Genomic DNA, 18011 nt, shown 5'->3' with positions numbered 1-18011 from the left:
TTAGCCGTTACCCTACATTGTCCTATGAATATGAATGACGTTGGTCTCCTATTATCAGCTCTGGGAAGCTTTCAGAGTAAGGCTGATTGCCACCAAACTAAGCAATAAGTTGAATAAATTCAGCAACATTTGACATACCCATCATGCATAAATATGGGTGCTAAGGAGGGGTTTTGATGCAATTTCCAGCTTCCCAGTCTGCCTGCAGAGTGCAGGGGGAAGATGGTGAAGGACTTGAGCTGCAGAAGCGGTAACTCCAGGGACAGCTGGCAGGACAAGAGGCAGAACAGAAGTAAGAGGGCAGAAGGGGGCTGTGAAGTTAAGTGGAACTGAATAAGCAGGAGTTATTTATAGCAGGAAAATAAGAGCTTGTTCAGAGGGTCCAAGCCAGGTACCTCCTGGCAGAGAACTGTGGGGAAAGGCTGAAAAATAGAAACATGCAACTCCGAGGACCAGACCCACACATCATGAGGGCTGTTACAAACTTCTGGGAATGTGGGAGGAATATGTTTCTTCCTAAATTCCACTGCAGATGTAGTAGTAATGATGTGGGTTCACTGGGAATATATTTACCCTATCATGAAATAGTGCTCCTGTGAACTAACTGTGGGAAAAAAAGATGCCAAAATGCTAAAAATTGTGGATGATTGTCATGGTTCAATCTTTTTCATATCAGTAGTCCAACTCTTCGTCCCAGGTATACACCACCAGGTTCCACCTACAAAGCTGCTGTAAATGGGAACAGAATGTACTTACAGAGCTGCAGAGGTATTTCTCATCTTTTGAAAAAATGGTATCCTTTAAGTCAAGAACTACTTAGCAGTTTACTGTATGCATGAAGGTATGTAAGTGCAATGCTCTTTATCAAAATAATTTTACAAATTCTAGCACCTTGGAAGAATATTTAAATCAAAGCTAAGACCAGATGTCCTGCGACATAAACAACACAAAGAAGTGCACTCGGATATTTTTCACTTTTTTTCCTCTTACTTTGTGTGAGAAGTATACCATGGAGTAATGAAAAGGTTATGCCAAATGTTTAAGAGAAAATTCTCAGCTTCAAATACTATGTAAAAATGGAAACATAAACACAGTTTTTAGAAGGACGTGTCTCCAGGGGGCAGACTGGGTGGCCCTAATGGTAAGAAATGCCTCATTGCACAGGGTATCTTTCACATACAGTCACTTGGAGGACAACACACATTGTTTGTAAATTAATTCCGTAGCAGAAAATGGGTTGAAAGGGTGAAAACCACAAAAATGCGGGGAAAAATGTTTTCAGAGCTGCCCATATCTTTTGAAGTAAATCAGTTAAATTGTTCCGGTAGCACGAAGACTTGTTTGGTTGGAACAGACCAGCGTAAATACATTAATAGGAATTCTTAGCATCTTTGTTTTTACATCACTTGGGGTTTTTACGTGTTTATCTTTTCCAGTTTCCAGCACTGAGCTGTACAAAGACCCTTCTCTTCATTGGAGTTCTGGCTGCATGGATATATGGTTGGGATAGGACGCATTCTAACACGAGAGATTAGCATGTAGCCTACCCACAGTGAACACAGTACATATTCCCTGCATGAACTCTTCCAAGTATCTATTCAAAACTAACTGCAGTGATTCTCAGAAAGGAGGAAAACTATTTTTATAAGGTTTGATGTCAGACATCACTTATCTGTTGCAAAGGAATTTGGTTTGGAGCAGTCCTCTGATGTCATCAGTTATTCTTGATATGAATTCACTTCTGCAGAAGTTGTAAGTGCAAGATCCTTGACTGGCTTGCAAAAAACCTTTTACATTCAGGATTGCCATTTAAGTTAGTGGGTGCTTGGTGACTGAAGGGACTATATATGGAACTGAAATGCATGTGAGCAGCCAGTACAGATGTACGTAACACCAAATCCCTGTCTGAAATGGCCACTGAGACAGGACCATCTGCGTATCACTTACCAAGCAGTGGAAGAGCTAGAAACATTTTTATTAAGTGTTTATCAAAGCATGATACAGACCATCTGCCTCATGTTATCACCTATTCTCCATTTGTGACCAAAGAGGTATACCTAATACCAAATGACTTTTTTTTTTTTTCTTGTAGTAATTTTAGATCTCACATAGCTGCTCAACTGTGTACATCTTAAAACTGCCTTAAGTTCATATTCATCAGCAGATGACAAAGACAGTCTGTACTTTCTCGGATCATTTTGTTGGTGGAGATACTTCTAAGTCTCCATTTAGAAACCTTATTTTTGTCCTTACTATTTTGTCTGCGAAAGCTACCACACAAGCACCACCTTAGATTCAGGAGAGACTGTACATACACATATAAAAAAACCAAACACCAACCCTGTACAAACCGTGCTGATTACAACGGACTTGTAAATAACTCTTCCAGCAGGGAATCCCCCAACTCTGTATTACTCTGCACTACAAAAGTAGCAGATGAGTCAGGTTTCCCTGTAAACAAGACCAGAAAGCAACGGCAGTGAGTAAAAACAGCAGCCACAATGAGACTTGTCGTGACAAGATTGCTGTTAACTTTTTTTTTGTCTGTTAAGTATGTATTAACAAAGGGCACATCGGTTACTAAGTTATGACTTGTGGGACCAGAGGTAAATTGGGACTACAGTCACCTTCCACATGAACAGGGAACTTTGAGCACTCTCTGAGCTGTTAATTCACTAAAATGCTCTTGCAGGGAGTTAAAGTTTCACGTATTGCATCATCAGAAAAAAAGCTGCCCCTGGCTGGTGAATTCTCTGGGGATCCTGCATGGTAATGGCAGCTTCTGGGAGCTCATAAGCTTTTTGTGGTTGTTCAATGCACTGCACATTTGCGAGAGACCTGGGGCTATCCCTTCCTTGCAGGTAGAAAGCTACCGCATAAGAAGGACTGTATAAGAAACTGTTTTTCGTTTGGCCGCCAAAGTCTCGCCAGATGAAATCCGGCAACAAAGTTGTTTTAGTTTCATCTGGCATTTTTGTCCAGTTTTCCTTGTTGGAGTAAAAACTTGAATACGTTTTGGAGCAAGAGCAATATTTCATAACAAAAGAAATGAGATTTTCCCTTCGGACACTAACAAGCAAATCAAAGTGGGAAAAAGGCTAGATCTGAAAAACAGGCTGGCAAAGAGGAAATTGGCTTCTTTTATCCAAGGGTCCAACAGCCACGACATGCACCTACCTCCAGTCCTGTTCTACCAAAGAGTTTAACCAAGATCTTGACCTTCTCAGGCCATACCCTCACCATCAAGTGACATAAATGGTCTACAGAGCCTCTCTTGCTGGTCCACACAGTGCCACAGGGACAGAAATGCATCTGTGCCTCCTACTACATGAGATACCTAGTTTCTGTAGCATGTGCCACCAAGTGTTTGGCCATTTATGCCTGGCAGAGCAGCATCAAGGAGACCAGGATTGACCCAGAGCCCCAGCAAGATGCGTGTGGGCAGTCCAGGGTGCACACGTGTCAGAGGTTCAAGCTAATGGCACCGAGCCTGCTGGAGTTCAAGAAGCATTTGGACAACACTCTTAGACACATGGTCTGATTATACTTATTTATTTAGTTATTTTGGGGGGTGGCTCTTTGTGGACCCAGGAGTTAGACATGACGATCCTTGTGGGTCCCTTCCAACTTGGATATTCTATGGTTCTATGATTCTAGTGTAGTCTGCTGAATCTACCCAGGCTGTGGGACAGCTGTCTTTGGGGCCAGGGTAGTATGGGAATAGGGAAAGGTGCAGGTCATGGCCAGCTTCCTCAAGTGGGGCTTGGCCACCAAAGCACAACATCATTCACTGTCTTTGGATTAGGTGACCCAACGTTTTCATGAGAAGTAAGAAATATGAGAGTGAAAGCTTCACTGGTGCCTGTGGGAACAGAGCCCTCAGGAGATGGAGTCACTGATGAGAGGGGTGTTACTCCAGGAGCCTTGCGCATGCAGCCATGGAGAAAAAGTGTCAGTCAAAACAGGTCGTTGAAGTCAACAAGACTAAGCAAATTATGTCAGGACTGTTGAATTTTTGTTCTTGCCATATAAACTATCCACAAGAAAAACAACAGCAGCAAACTGTGTAGGTCTAAGATACACAGGATTAAAATGAAGAAAGATCATAGCTCAGTGAACAGAGTTTGTGCTAAATTGTTTCTGATTAAAATTGTACAGCTTCTGATGCAATGTTAAAACAAATCTTTCAAGCACACATATTTAGCGAGACTTGGGGGTTAATCCTGGAGCTGATTTGTGTTTTCAACCCCAGAGGTCCCAAGAACTCAGGCAAAACATATTACTAAGCTGGTAGAAATAAGGGAATGTATGGTGTCTGGCAAATATTTTTAAGATGTTTTGTGGGAGAAGTTTCAGGGGAAAACGGCAAGGCGGGGTTGAAGTTGCATGTTGAGTGATACCTGAAACAAAAGCTGAGTATGACATTTTTGATAAGTTTAGATGGGAAGAGAAAAAGCCAGAGAGAAGGGAATGGTGGGAGACTAGGGGCTTACAGAAACCCTCTGGTATTTCAAATGAGAGTTTGGAGGTGTGTGCATGGGTATCTATTCTTCAGTACTCTTGAATTATATCTCCAATGTAGATAGATCTGCTGATCTGCCCCTTGCTGCCCAAAGCCCCAACTTGTGGCTAATAATTATGCACTACTTTAAAAAGCAGGAGCAAAGAGTTCATACTAAATTTAAAGTGAAAACTAACCCAAATTCCTGTTTTTCTTACAGCAGAAAGTGCAGGGATTTGTGCTCATTATGAAAATGAAATGGAAGGCTGCAGCCCTCAAAAGGCAGGGTACGGTTTATGGGCAGAAAACCCCAAACTCCGGTTTTGTGTAAGCTGACTTGGAAATCAGTTTAGTTAAAACTAGTTGCTTTTGCCTACTCTGCTCAAACAGCTCCAGTCATGAGAGAATCAGCTGCAGCAAAACCAGAGTCAAAGAGAAGCAAAGTAGGAGCTGCTCCAAGCCGATGGAATTGTTTTAGAAAACACACCCTGGGTTAAGTGGCACACGTCTGTATGGATAACGCGTGGCTGCCGGCTGGCTGAGCGCAGTGCCTCCCTGCCTGCAGCTGGTGGCATGGCTCTGACCCACAGCCCTTACTGGGAGCCGTGCTCCTCCCATTGATGTGGGTGCACGCGGACCTCGCAGGGACCAAATTCCACATTTTGGCACTCATTTTGAAGAAATTTGCTTTAAATTGCATTTACTTTCGATTTTGGCTTTCTCGGGACTTCACTGAGGACCTGAGATTTCTGCAGCAAGTGGTGCCATGGGGGAGGTTTCTTCATTTATCAGTCTGCTTTACAATCTTCTGCTTCACTTCTGGGGCAGACAGATTGATGGAATAACTACTGCATGGCGGTGCCACGGCTGTAGAAGTGCACGTTCTGTTACATTTTGGTGTGGTTTTGTTTTCACACACTGGCTATTTTTTTTTGTTGAAGTAACTCTTTTTTTCCTAATACCTCCAGCCACAAAGTAGTTTCATCTCAGCAGATGTCTTAAGTGTAGTTTAGCTGCATCAGCAGATATTCCGGCGATGGTATTGCTCCCCTGTGACTCTCAACAGGGATTTTATATATATATATATATATATTTATTTAAGTGCTGGCAACATGGTTTATTTATAACAAGGAACATATTTCAAGAGCATTTTCTATATCCATATCTATTTCTTCAATCTTTATCTCAGTAAATAGAACTTTGTGTTCACATTTAGATTTTTCTTTTTCTCCCCCTCCCTGTACTTTCTGCTCCTCAAACAGCAGCACAGTTAAGAAACCTTTGGTGAAAGTGCTGTTTGACCAGTGTTTTAGTCTAGAGCAGACTCAGCGGCACTATGCAAACATTTTCTTTACAGCATTAGTTCTTTCACCTACCAGATATATCAAGCTAAAAGTTCGTAACACTGCTTTTTTCCCTCATGTGCGTTTCAATCTTTCTGACATCTGGAAAAAGTGGTTTCTGACTTGGTCCTTCCTGCATAACTTCTGTTTAAACTCGATTCACAAAAAAAGATATAGTGTTTGCCTAGGGTTCGGGTGATTAAGACCATTTCTCCTTTTGCCTGGCAGCGCTACAACTCTTTGGTAGAAGGAGCCCCAAAAGAACTACTCTGGGAATTGTCACATTTTATGATGTATGAGCTTCTTTTTCTTTTTAATTTTACCACAAGAAAGAAAGAGCAGGCTTCCATCTGCATAGATCTCCTCTGCCCTGCCGAAGGTCAGGGCTGGGAGCTGGTTAACTGCTAAAACAAAAGGTCCAGATCCTTCAGGCTGTTCTTGACCAAAACTCCCTCTTAGGTTGGTAGGTACTTTCCTTGGTTAAACACGGAGGGCCAAATCCTAAGCACATGAATCAACTTGCTTTGATGGAGGATCTCTCCATCTTCATGGACTGCATCTTTCTTCTGAAAGCACTGCTGATGGGACTGCTGGTTTATGCTGGCAACTGACACCCTTTTGTCTCCCTTTAAGGGAGATTTGTTTTTAACTCAAGTGAATTCCCACAGCTGCAAACCCACTGGCTATTCCCTAGCCCCATTTCATCATCCATGTGCCACTCCTGGACAGAAGCAGGGCAAAGGCCAGCCACCTCTGTGTTCCCAGAAGACTGGCTAGAGCTCACCATAAATCTGGTGAACATAAGCAGTCTGGGAACTAGGGTTGTAACTTATGCTGGAAGCTTATTTATGAACATCAGAAAAACATAAGGAAGCACTTCTCTAGTGTGTGGGTGGCTGAGCACCAGTGCAGGTAGCCCAAAGAGGAGGTGGAGTCTTCTCCTTGGAGAACTTCAAAAGCCACCTAGAGATGGTCCTGGGCACCTTGCTCTGGGGATCTCTGCTTGAGCAGGGTGTTGGACCAGATGGCCTCCAGAGGTCTCTTCCAACCTCAACCATGCTGTGAAATTTCCACTGGCATAAAAGGATCTTGAAATTTCCATTGGTATAAAAGTATCTGTGTGGAAGATTCTCAGCTCCTGCACCTTCACCATGAGTAAAGGGGAAGCTGATGGAACAAAATGAACTTTATCTCTAAGGTAAGCTCTTCTCAAAGTGAATTCTGGTACAATCCTGCCTAGTGATAGCTGCTGAAAGGAGCACAGAAACCAGCTTCTTTCTCTACAGGACATATTGGTGGGCTCTGGAAAGCAGTTGCCTGTAGTGCTAAAGGTGATGTCCTTTGGGTGGGTTGCTCTGGTGGTCACTTGTCACCTTCTGCTCCTGGCTGGTAGAACCTGAGTTAGCACATGGTCAGGAGAAACCCCAAGTGAGCAGTTTGGTGGTGGTCATCCCAATTGCAAGAGTTAGTAATATAGGTAGTTAGTAATATAGACATGGAGTGTTCCTGGTTTGCTGGCTTCAGGGCCAGAGACTAGTCCATAGTATATTTAATAGTATATTTAATTTACTATTATATTTACTAGCATGAACTGCCATGACCCTTACTATTTCTCTTGTGGACGTAGAAAAACATGAAAGAAGAAGCTATGAAAAACATGAAAGAAGAAGCTATGAGCATCCTATAAATCTGCTTTAAAGTCTTTCTCACTACCCATTGCTTGAAGGAATACTCATTTACTGTGTTCATCTGGAGATGTGACTGGTTTTAAATGCTGGTCAAAAGACTAATGTTTTTCTCTTCCCGCTCTCAGCACTAGATCCTGTCATTATTAATAAAGCCATTTAAAGAACATTTTCCATTTCTCTTTTCCAGCTGTCCTACCTTGCCCTGACCTCAAATTAGTTGAATGAAACGGTGACCTTCCTGAATGTGCCTTCTCTTTCCATGTTGTAATCCCATGCTCTGCTTTGTTCCACTTAAAGCATTGTTATAAGAATTAACTGTCCATCTCCAGTGCTGCTTTGACACCATCCCATGGTAACAGCTTTACAACCCCCATTCATGACTGTTTTGTATTTTCCAGTGTGGATGGTGCAAGTGAAAAGAAGAAATAAAAACTTCTTCTCCTCCCCATTGATCATAATCATAAAACCCAGTCTGTCCATCCAGCGGAAAAAGCCTTCAGAGCAGGACTGTTAAGCCTCATTACTGTTTTCAATCCTGTTAGAGTAACCCTAGAATAAAACTTTTACAAGGAAGAAGATAATCAAACCTCTCTCCTTCACACACACCTCTAAATATCAGGGACAGAACTGTTCATAAATGCTACTATGTGTGTTACTTTACACATCCTTCATAACCTTCTTACAGTCACAGGGAAGGTTGTTTAGGGGATAAGTATGGGTACATGACAAGTTAACTGATTATTTAAGTCACAAAGGTCAATTTAGCAAGGTAAAGATTGTAGCTTCTGTATTTCCTTAGCATGAAAGATATTCCTATCATAACTCCCTATGTGCTGCCTCTGCCTTCAGGCTCAGGACTGCAGGAACACCATCTGTGCTTGGGCTGTGGGCAAATGCCTCTTGTCCTTGCACTATTGTGACTCTTCCAAGATGGATTCCATTTTCTTTCAGGCCTTTCCAGCCTGAAGTAGTAACTACAAGGAAGATGGCTAGTGGGAAACCTGGGAACTGCCTGCACCACAGGTACATTTGGCATTGGGCTGTCCTGTTAGCCCTGGCCAGAGATTAAGTGTCTCCTATGGATTAGCAATGGCAGGTTAGGTGTTGCTCCAGGTGGGTGATAAAGGCTGCTGGCTACCTCAGCCTCAGACCTACCCTTCAGGCCACTCTGTGCATCAGTGCACAGAGTGATCAGTGCACTTGGGATGTCAAGAAGATGGTGCTTACTTCACCAGATTGAAGGCATGAGACTCTCAGCAATGGAGACAACTGAGCTGGAGATGGCAGCAGACCCTTATCATGAAAACAAGGTCTATGGTTTCAAACTGTCTTTTTAAATTGTCTGTTTCCAGCAAGTCCAAGCTGTCTTTTTTTTTTGAAATCACATAGTAAGTTGACTTGCCCATGGTCAGTCCTACTTTATCATGGTGTAAATGCTGTGAATAGTGTTGAATCACCTAAGAAACAGTCTGCTGCCAGCAGGGGAAAATAGTCCCTTTCACTGATCTTGTTGTTTTAGGTAACATTGCTGCTGTCTAGGTGCAAATTCTGCCTCTGATATTTATTTGATCAGCTCCAACAGCTCAATGAAAGAGTTTCTCCTGCAAAGTGAAGTGAGTATCAGGAGTCCCATGATGGAACCTTTGGGTATCAGCAGCAGCAATAGTGGAGGCACCATTGTTTCAGACCCCTTCCTGACATCTTGATTATACGTCTGACTCCCAGACACATATTCATGACAACCTACATGCAGAAAGCCTCCTCTGACTCCATAAAACTCCCTCTGGAGTTCAAGAGTCTCCCACTGGCACTTTGTGCTTTGTACTATTTGTAGCTTGTTGACCTCTGGAGGGATCAGCATCTCCATCTTGTCACAGGAGTCCATCACAGAAAAAATCCACTTTCCTTTTCCTTCTGAAAAAAGGGAGGCAAGTTTGCATTGTTAATATTCGACCAAGTGCTGGTAGAATTGCCACCTACCTGTACCCAGCAAACACATGGGTTACACCTAAGCTGAGGGGGCTGCACTCTTTTACATTTTAGAAATGGCATTGCTATTCCCCATTCCTCAATTTGATGAGCAACTTGCTGTTACATACATATGTTACGTTCTCATTTGTTTCTTTTCTTCCTTCATTCTTTTTCATCCTTCATCCTTCACTTTGGGACAAGTTCAGCTCTGACAAATGAAAGTTTAACTTATTTGAATGAAAAAGAGGTACATCTATTTTTCATTTTTCCTTTGCTGGACTCTCCCATTTTTCACTTAGAAATTTTCCAGATAATGTTCTCTACAGAGTGATTTAAATGTAGGATAATTTCAGAAACAGGAGTTTCTCCAGTTTTTAAAACAATTTGGCTACCTAATGTGTTCAAATGTGTATGTAGTGGGAGAGAGGAAATTTAAGGAAGTGGCATGTTACACCACAGCAACAAAGAATTTCAGCAGGTTGTATAATACTCTATTTCCATTCCCTCCCCTAGCACCCTTGCGAAGATGTGGCATTCATTTAAAAAATATATTTAGCAACAAAATCCAGACCAATTAAACAAGGCTCAGCAGTGTCTGTCTAGGATCACAACTGCAAGTCGCCTTTCACTGTGAGGAGGTTTTAAAGCACAATAGCTGTTTGAAGGAAAAGAAAAGAAATAAAATATTGCAAAGAAAAGTGATCGCCGCAATGATTAAAAAATCCCTAAACTATCTTGAACTTTTTTTTCTGCTGACAAAACAAGGTTCTGAAAGTCATGTGGAAAAAGTTATTTCATTTTATAAGCACCTTTTAGCCAAAAAAAAACATACGCTTCTTGCAGTGCAGTAGCTGATCTTCCACGGGAGCTAACTAGCCTGGAGAGTCTTTACACCTTGATGCCTGCCTTTTGGTTGCTTTCACGGGTTAGAAGTGGAGTTGTGGTGAATGGTGAGCATTGGAGCCCTGTCAGCTGGCTGGGTGAGGTTTGTTGAGAAGTGCTGGTGCCCCTGGAAAGGACGTCACTTCTGGCAACTGCAAGAAAACCACACGGTGCCAGATGCATGATAAGGTTCTTGGCACTTTAGTAGGTTTTAGGTGAATGAATCTAACTTGGTGATCTCCAAATCACTGTCTCAGCAAGTTCCTCATCTGTCCATCTCCCTTTTGGTCCTGGAAAACCTTTAGATGCCAAGAGAATCACAAACCCTTTGGCCTGTATCACATTCCTGGTTGTCAGAGTGATATTTCTTATGGTTACCTGAGGGATGTGATCATGGAGGAATGCACCATGCATAATAAACATGAGACAAGAGGGTGCTTACCATCTATAGTGTTTGTGTCATATAAAAAAAAAAAAAAAAAGAAAAAAAAGTGCCTTTACATATTAGTCTGGAATTAGGTCCTATGAATAAGGGGCAGAAATGTTGGATACACCCCTCTCATCAGCCCCAGGGCATTCAAAGCCACATTAGCTACTGAACTGGAGAGTACCTTGAATCATGCCCTGGAAAGCAGGGCTGTGTGGGAGGCCTCTTCCAACCCTTCCTATGGAAGCAGTGCTATGGTATTGCAAACTATACAGGATCCATATGGCTGGAATGAAAACCAAGGGAGAAGATTACTCAGACTGCTAGGGCTGAGGGCATTCAGCTGGTGTGGTGCACATGGGACTGGTCTGCACTCCAAGGACGGCTCATAAATTTCCATTTAAACAGACCCTGGATTCAAAAAATAAAATAAAATAAAATAAAATAAAATAAAATAAAATAAAATAAAATAAAATAAAATAAAATAAAATAAAATAAAATAAAATAAAATAAAATAAAATAAAATAAAATAAAATAAAATAAAATAAAATAAAATAAAATAAAATAAAAATAGTCATGAGAGTTTGTCTGCTAGGTTACAAAGCCATACATCCTTGTGTTCTCCTATTCTGGACGAAGTTATCTATTAGAGCAGGTATTTCCCATATACAATGCTGAGATTATTAAAAATTGAGCATAAGCCTGCCTGTTTTTCTAGGTAACACAGACACTATGAAGCACTCTGCAAGCTGCAGGTATCCTGAGACACGTTGGGCATTTGGTGAGCAAGCTCTGAAGTGGGGCAGGGGTCCAGCCAGACACATTGCCGTGGCTTGTGGCTGCTATTGGCCACTGAGAAGTACAAGTTTTGGAGATCTGGGTGTTATTTTTAGATGATTTTTCTGAAGCTATACTCTCCTCTAGTTAAAGGAACAAATCCGGGTCTTGGATTCTGTTCTGGTGACCAAGACCTGTGCAGACACATCGTTGACTCTGGCTTGCCTTCAATGAGTGCCTTTAAGCTGCTGTGTGAATCCCGCTGTTGAACGCAACATGCCGTGACATCTACAACTCTCAACCAGCCAACTGTCCAACATTGTCACTGCCTGGTAACTAATGCATACAATTTTGACTTTACACAATGCAGTGCAATACATTTGGCTCCACAATTTGAAAAGGGTCTGCCCTTTGTCTCTCCTTATCGGTATTATCTGACGTTGAGTTATGAGCTGCTAATGACCCAGAGATAATGAAAGTCATGTCTCAGAGAGCTCACAGCCTGAAACACTGATGCAAGAAGACAGGAGAACCACTCAAGAAATCCAGTGGGAAGAATAATCTGTGGCTTTGAGCATAATATATATTTTAATTACTGTTTGTTTGGCACTCTGGTAGGGAATATGGAAGAAAAAAAGCTTTTAGAAGAGTTTTCAATGGGCTGACGGCAGTGGTTTCATTTTCTTCAGCCGAGTCCCCTCCTCCCCCCTAGCTTTTCTTCTCAGAGCACTGGCACTTTGATAAGTGTTGATGGAAAACACTGTCTTTTATGCTGAATGTGGGTGTGGGCAGAGGGGAGAGTATATTGAAAGCACTGCATCCAAGTGCCAGAAATGCCTGTGGTTCCCACACTCCAAGGAGTAGGAAAACTTCCCCCAGGAGGCCCAGCAGTGTCAGAGGGTGCGATGGAAAGAGAAGGTAGGCCATAACCCAGGCTCCTGCCTCTCCATGAGTTGAAACTACTTGGGAGAGCCTAGCAGGGAGGTGAGGAGCTAGGTGTCCTTGGATTGCCTTCTGAAGATGTTTCTTTGTGGTGTCTTCAGAACAAAGTCTTAGACACTTTGCTTAGGCCAGACTGCTGTAGGAGCCTGTTGGCCACTTACTCTTCCCAGCTGAAAGAAGATAATGATTCTTGTCTAAATCACTTGAGATTTACAATGGTACAGTCTGGAGCAGAATCTGGCGCAAGCTTCTTGCAGATATGCCAAGAAAGGAGGCAGTTGTATGTGCACACATTCATTATGTATATTACCCTAGAGAGGCAAGCCACTGTCTCTGCTTGCCACTTCAAAGGAGTAGAGTGGGTCTGTTAAGAGAAAAGCACAATCCCCAACATGCCTCAGGGGAGAATAATTGAGATTTCCTTGTTTTGTACAGACAGCGATGGAGACAGAAATCTCACACTTGATTTTAAGTTTATATGGCACCCTTTTCTCAAGCATGTTGTTGTATGGGAGTCTGAAATCTTCAGCTAAGACATTGTAGCCCAGCAATAAGGCTCCATGATCTTCACAATATGCCTTTGTTTTTGTTTCTATAAGTCAAGAATATGCAGCTGATGAAAGACTGTCACAGATTCCCTGCAGAGTGCTCCCAGTCTGAATCTCTCCCTCGTGCCACCAGAATGAATCAGTCTGCAGACAGCAGTTCTTAGCAAAGATGCTTTATTACCAGGGCTGTAGCACCCACTAGAATGAGGAAACTCATTACTTTTAGAAAATTATTCTGATGTTTGAAGTTCTTTTAAGCCCTGAACTGGAGAAATTGTGAAGTGCCACATTTCTTTTTTAATGAGAATGAATGCACTGGATCTCTTTAATTTGACTGAGGTGAAAATGTACTAACTACCACAGGACAACTCTCCAACTTCAAGTAGTGGTATGGATGGACTGGCCCAAATTCCCCATGGTAATAAAGCATCCTGGCACATTGACAAACAGACTTTGTGCCTGCTGGGTTGAAAAGAATTGGTGGTTATTTCCAAACCTTCACTATCATGAAATACCATGAGCAGGAACAAATGCTATATATCTTTGGAATGCTTGATTTTCAATTATACCTAGCCATTCTATCTAACCTTACTGATTTACACATGACAAATATTTGTTGTTTCATTCTCCTCTCTTTTTCCACACCATCCAGATTTTATTAGCAGCTGTCTTGAGGAGAGAGGCAATAGACTGTGTTTAAAAACATTTACTTACATTTTCAAGTGGTTTAACTTTAAAATATTATTTGCTGAGTCTAGGAGTTTGTGAGAAGCATGGTTACTAAAAATCATGCTGAAACTGAAGGAGAGGAAGGTGATAATCAGAACAGCCTGATTTTTAAGTGGGATCATGAATTAACTTGTTCAGCTGGAGTTCCTTTCTGCTGTTGTCTTTATCAGCTGTTGTCATTCCCTCATCTGTTACAAATGCCTAAATAAATTAAGTGGAGAAAAACCTTGAATGTCAAAAATACTGACTAGAATTCAGTGTGGTTGGGAACAGTTGCAATACCCATGGCTTGAACAGGGAACAAGCAATTGTTCAAGACAGCAGCAAAAGCCTGAGCACAGAATGGTCTTTCTGAAGCTGAAAGGTAATTATTGACATCAGGGCTTGTGAAAGTATTGGAACTTTATTGTTAACAGAAGATCTTGCGTCTGTGTGCTGAATGTACATTTCTGTTTCTCTAAACCCTGTACGAGGCTTCAAGGAGACCCTAGGTATTTGCTGGCTCTGATCATTTTTATTTTTAGATATGACAAATAAAGAGCAGCTAAAGAAATTCTCGTTCAGCTGGCCAAAATAATGTAGTGGAGGGGGGCAATGTTAACTATCTCTGCAACTCCCAGATTTTCCTTATCAGCTTGAATGATGCATCAACTTACTGTTTTGAATACTTCCATGAAAATCCTGCATCTAATAGTGTTTGAAGCTGTGAGCAATCTGTCTATAATCTCTAATATAAAACTGTGTCTTTTTGTGTGTTTGTGTGATATTTACACTAGTCCTTAGAGTAAAGAGATAATGTTATGCAGTCAAGTTTTGGGTGTGTATGTCAGTCCTTTTCCTTGCTGTGAACTCTTCAGTTCATTAGCTGATTTCATCAAGCTTTAAAAGACAAGTGGAAGATTCCAACATACAAAGTTTCTCCAAAAAGTTTGTGAGAAGTATAGTGAAAGCATATGGTTCACCATTTATTTGGCCTCCGCTATGTCACGTTTTCTCATTCTGAGATGAGGGACAGAATTTGTCACAAGATCATTGCAATGCTATTGTGGACTGGCCTGTGGAAAGGTGACTCCTGACTAGTTAGTTGAGAAACTAACCCATGTCCTGGCCAGTCAAACTATGTTCATGTAGCTCTGGCCACTACAATGATCTTGATGTCACTTGGCCCACCAGCAAGCTAGGCAAAGTAGTTGAAAGATATGGGTAGGAGAAGAGAGGATAGAAAAGGCATTAGAATATTGAAGTAAAGGACTAAGAAGTCCTGCAGTGAAAAGAGATGACGGAGCTGATGTTATCTTGGTGGGGCTGTAGGTGACATGAGGATGAGTTCATTGTTGTGATTTGTTTGAAGATTCAATCAACCATGAAGCATAAATTCATTGGAAATCAGAATTAATTAGTGGTGAAGCTTGTAGAGATGCTTGCTGATAGTGTGTTGTATTTCTTTGCTTAGTTCTTTCTGCCACATTGGGAAAACGTTCTTTTCAGATATAGTTATATGGAAGGTCATCTTTTTGACCCAAAAATGTTTACGTAATGGTTTTAAGTGATGGATTGCTTTATATCTTAACTTAATGACAGTGGCACTTGAAAAATGCGGTGATGATGTATGGATGAGAAAAACAAGGCTTAGATCCTGGTCTCATGCCAGGATCATGTTAGTCAGGCTCTGGTGTATTCTGTTTTGTTGTACTCAAGTATGTGCATAGGACCCATCAACACTGCACTCAGAGCACCTGACTTCCACAGTCATATTAAACAATTCATTGGCCTAATTCTGATCTAATAGTAACATAAATCAGCAGTGATTTGATTTTAATTGACAGAGATGGAGCAATATATTTAATGTGGTGATGCCAGAATCAGGTTCCTAAGATCTGATCAGACTTCAGAGGTGCTAGCTGTAAAACAAAGCAAAGAGACTTTTTTTTTTTTTTTTTTTGACTTACAGTTTTTACAGCTGGCTCCATGGCTCCAAAGAGTTGGAGGCTTGTGGGAAGCTCTGTAGACTGCTGGTCTCTATTTTATCCCCAGGCCAGGAGCAATGCTGGAATGTGAGCTTCTCTAGAGCTCTGTAAATGATCTCCCCTTGGTCCCAGAGGATCATCCTCTCACAGGGTAAGAGGCAGCTTGAATATAGTCTACTTTTTGGAGCTGGCTTTAATGCTTAGGATCAGTGGGCATCGTGTTGAAAGAGTGTGTTTGTGCACTGTTTTTTTTTACCCTATACTTAACATCTTCTGAAACACAAATCTGGTATGGAAATACAGTCTGGCAGTACCTCAGCCATCCTAGCAGTCCCCTTCAGGCTTTAAATCTGGTGTCTCTGTTCAAGTCAGTGAAGTGGAGAAGTTGCAAAATTGCACTTCTCTGAGCTTTTTTTATTTGTGATGGGAGCTTTGTTTTGCCACTCATCTCCGTTTATGTTTCTATTTACTTATACCCAATGGTTTTTATTTTCAATCAATTAGATTATTCTTGTGGCTGTTGTCTTAATCACAACAATTTTCACCTTTTAGGAAGGATGTCATTGGCTGGAAACATCTGTCATCTACAAAGAAATACCCATGGCTCACACCTTTTACTGTATTTAACAAAGTCTGTACATCAGATATGTCAGAAAATTCCTCTGCCTCTGGATGAACAGTGTCAGCATTTGACTTAGCAGAAAGCCCTACGTTGCTGTGCAGAGGTCCTTTGTGCTGCCACCCTGTTATACTGGTGGTCTGATGTACATGGCTTTAGTGGAGGATTCTCAATGACATTTCACCTGACCATGGATCCAAGAGTCTCCTTAAGACTTCAACAGAGATCATTCTCAATGGGAGGTTACAAAGTCCTTATATAACAACAAGTTATTTATTTTTGCTTAGAGAAAGTTATCTATCCTGTTTGAAAAAATGTCTTATGATAACCTGACGATTCAACAGTTTTAAGGCAATTTTGAGGGGAATGAAGGAAAAAAAAAAAGGCAAGAAACTATCTAAAAGGAAAGACAACCAGGTGAGGGAGCAAACACTAAAATTAACTGCAGGGTGTCATGATATGCTTTCTAGATAGGCACATTTGCCATTAAGATGAGGTTGCCAGCAAAAGTAAGTACCATATTTTCTTCCTGAAAGACCAATTTATCTTCTGGCAGTAAATAGGTAACACTCACTTTCTCATGTGATGTAGTAGTGCCTGGCAGCCTTTAGAAAGGTTTGCTTTGTATTGCTGCTTGCCTGACTGCTGCTCTCCTGCCCTGATGAAGGCAATGTTTGTGTCATGGTTGGATTTGTAAACAAAATGTTCTAATGACTTACCATGAGAGTTTGATTAAAGCCCTTGAACAGACCAAGAATTGCATGCATGGAATTAGTTATTCTTTGATATCAAAGACCCTTTGGCTTGGTCTTTATTTTTATTTTTTGTCAGAAGGGAGAAAACTGTGTAGATAAATGACTTTGGTCTCTGTCTGCCTCAAACAGCACGTGGGATGTGAGAACTACTCAGAGGATTTTGTACTGAATATTTTTTTGATTTTATTTTATTCTTTTTTTCCCATGACAAGTTAATGTAAAAACACTACAAAACAGTGTATGCAGCATTTGGGCTGATACAGAGCCAGGTGGGGAGCTTGTCCAAAGACCTAAGTGTTTGCAGCCATCCCAAAAAGCACATCTGTAGGTCACTAAAATGCATCCTGTCTTGCCATATAGCTGTTGGATACTGATCTGTACTGAGAATTTGCACGTGTGAGTAGTGATGACAGTGCTAGCACTAGGCACCTTATAAGTATGCAGCACTGCCTAAAATGTGTGTTCATCACAGCTCCCTATGGTGTGCCACGTGCCACAGATCTCGCACACTGAGTTTCCATTAACTCAAGAAGTAATAAGCATATGGGTATTTGGGACTGGAAGAAGCGAGCTCTGCCCCAGAGTATTGCCATGAACTTCTGGCAGGCAAAAATGGGCATGGCCTGGCCAGTTTGATATAGTGAGTATTACCAACAGGATTAGAGGAACTAGCAGAGGAGTTTAATATTTTTTTTTAACCAGTTTATTACAATTCCTTGGATAAAACCCATTTGGACTCATGTTTTTCAGAATCGTGTTTTCAAGTATGGTTTATAGCCTGTGAGCTATATCAAAGCAGCTGTAATTAAAACATGCATAGATATAGCCTACACTATTTTTAAGAATAGTGGAGGTAAGTTAT

The 18011-nt window shown here is 41.4% G+C and overlaps 1 long non-coding RNA gene across 1 annotated transcript; it reads left to right on the top strand.

The window, feature by feature from the left end:
• Window positions 1-14023: 14023 nt before the first annotated feature.
• On the top strand, window positions 14024-17169 carry LOC137852440 (uncharacterized). Its single transcript, XR_011093843.1, has 3 exons — window positions 14024-14172; window positions 15843-15926; window positions 16328-17169. It is a non-coding gene; the product is annotated as an uncharacterized lncRNA (long non-coding RNA).
• The last annotated feature ends 842 nt before the right edge of the window (window positions 17170-18011 follow it).

This window comes from Anas acuta, chromosome 1 (assembly GCF_963932015.1).
Source record: "Anas acuta chromosome 1, bAnaAcu1.1, whole genome shotgun sequence".
NCBI lineage: Eukaryota > Metazoa > Chordata > Aves > Anseriformes > Anatidae > Anas > Anas acuta.
The sequence above is the reverse complement of the archived record's forward strand: the minus strand, read 5'-3'. Positions and strand labels throughout refer to the sequence as shown.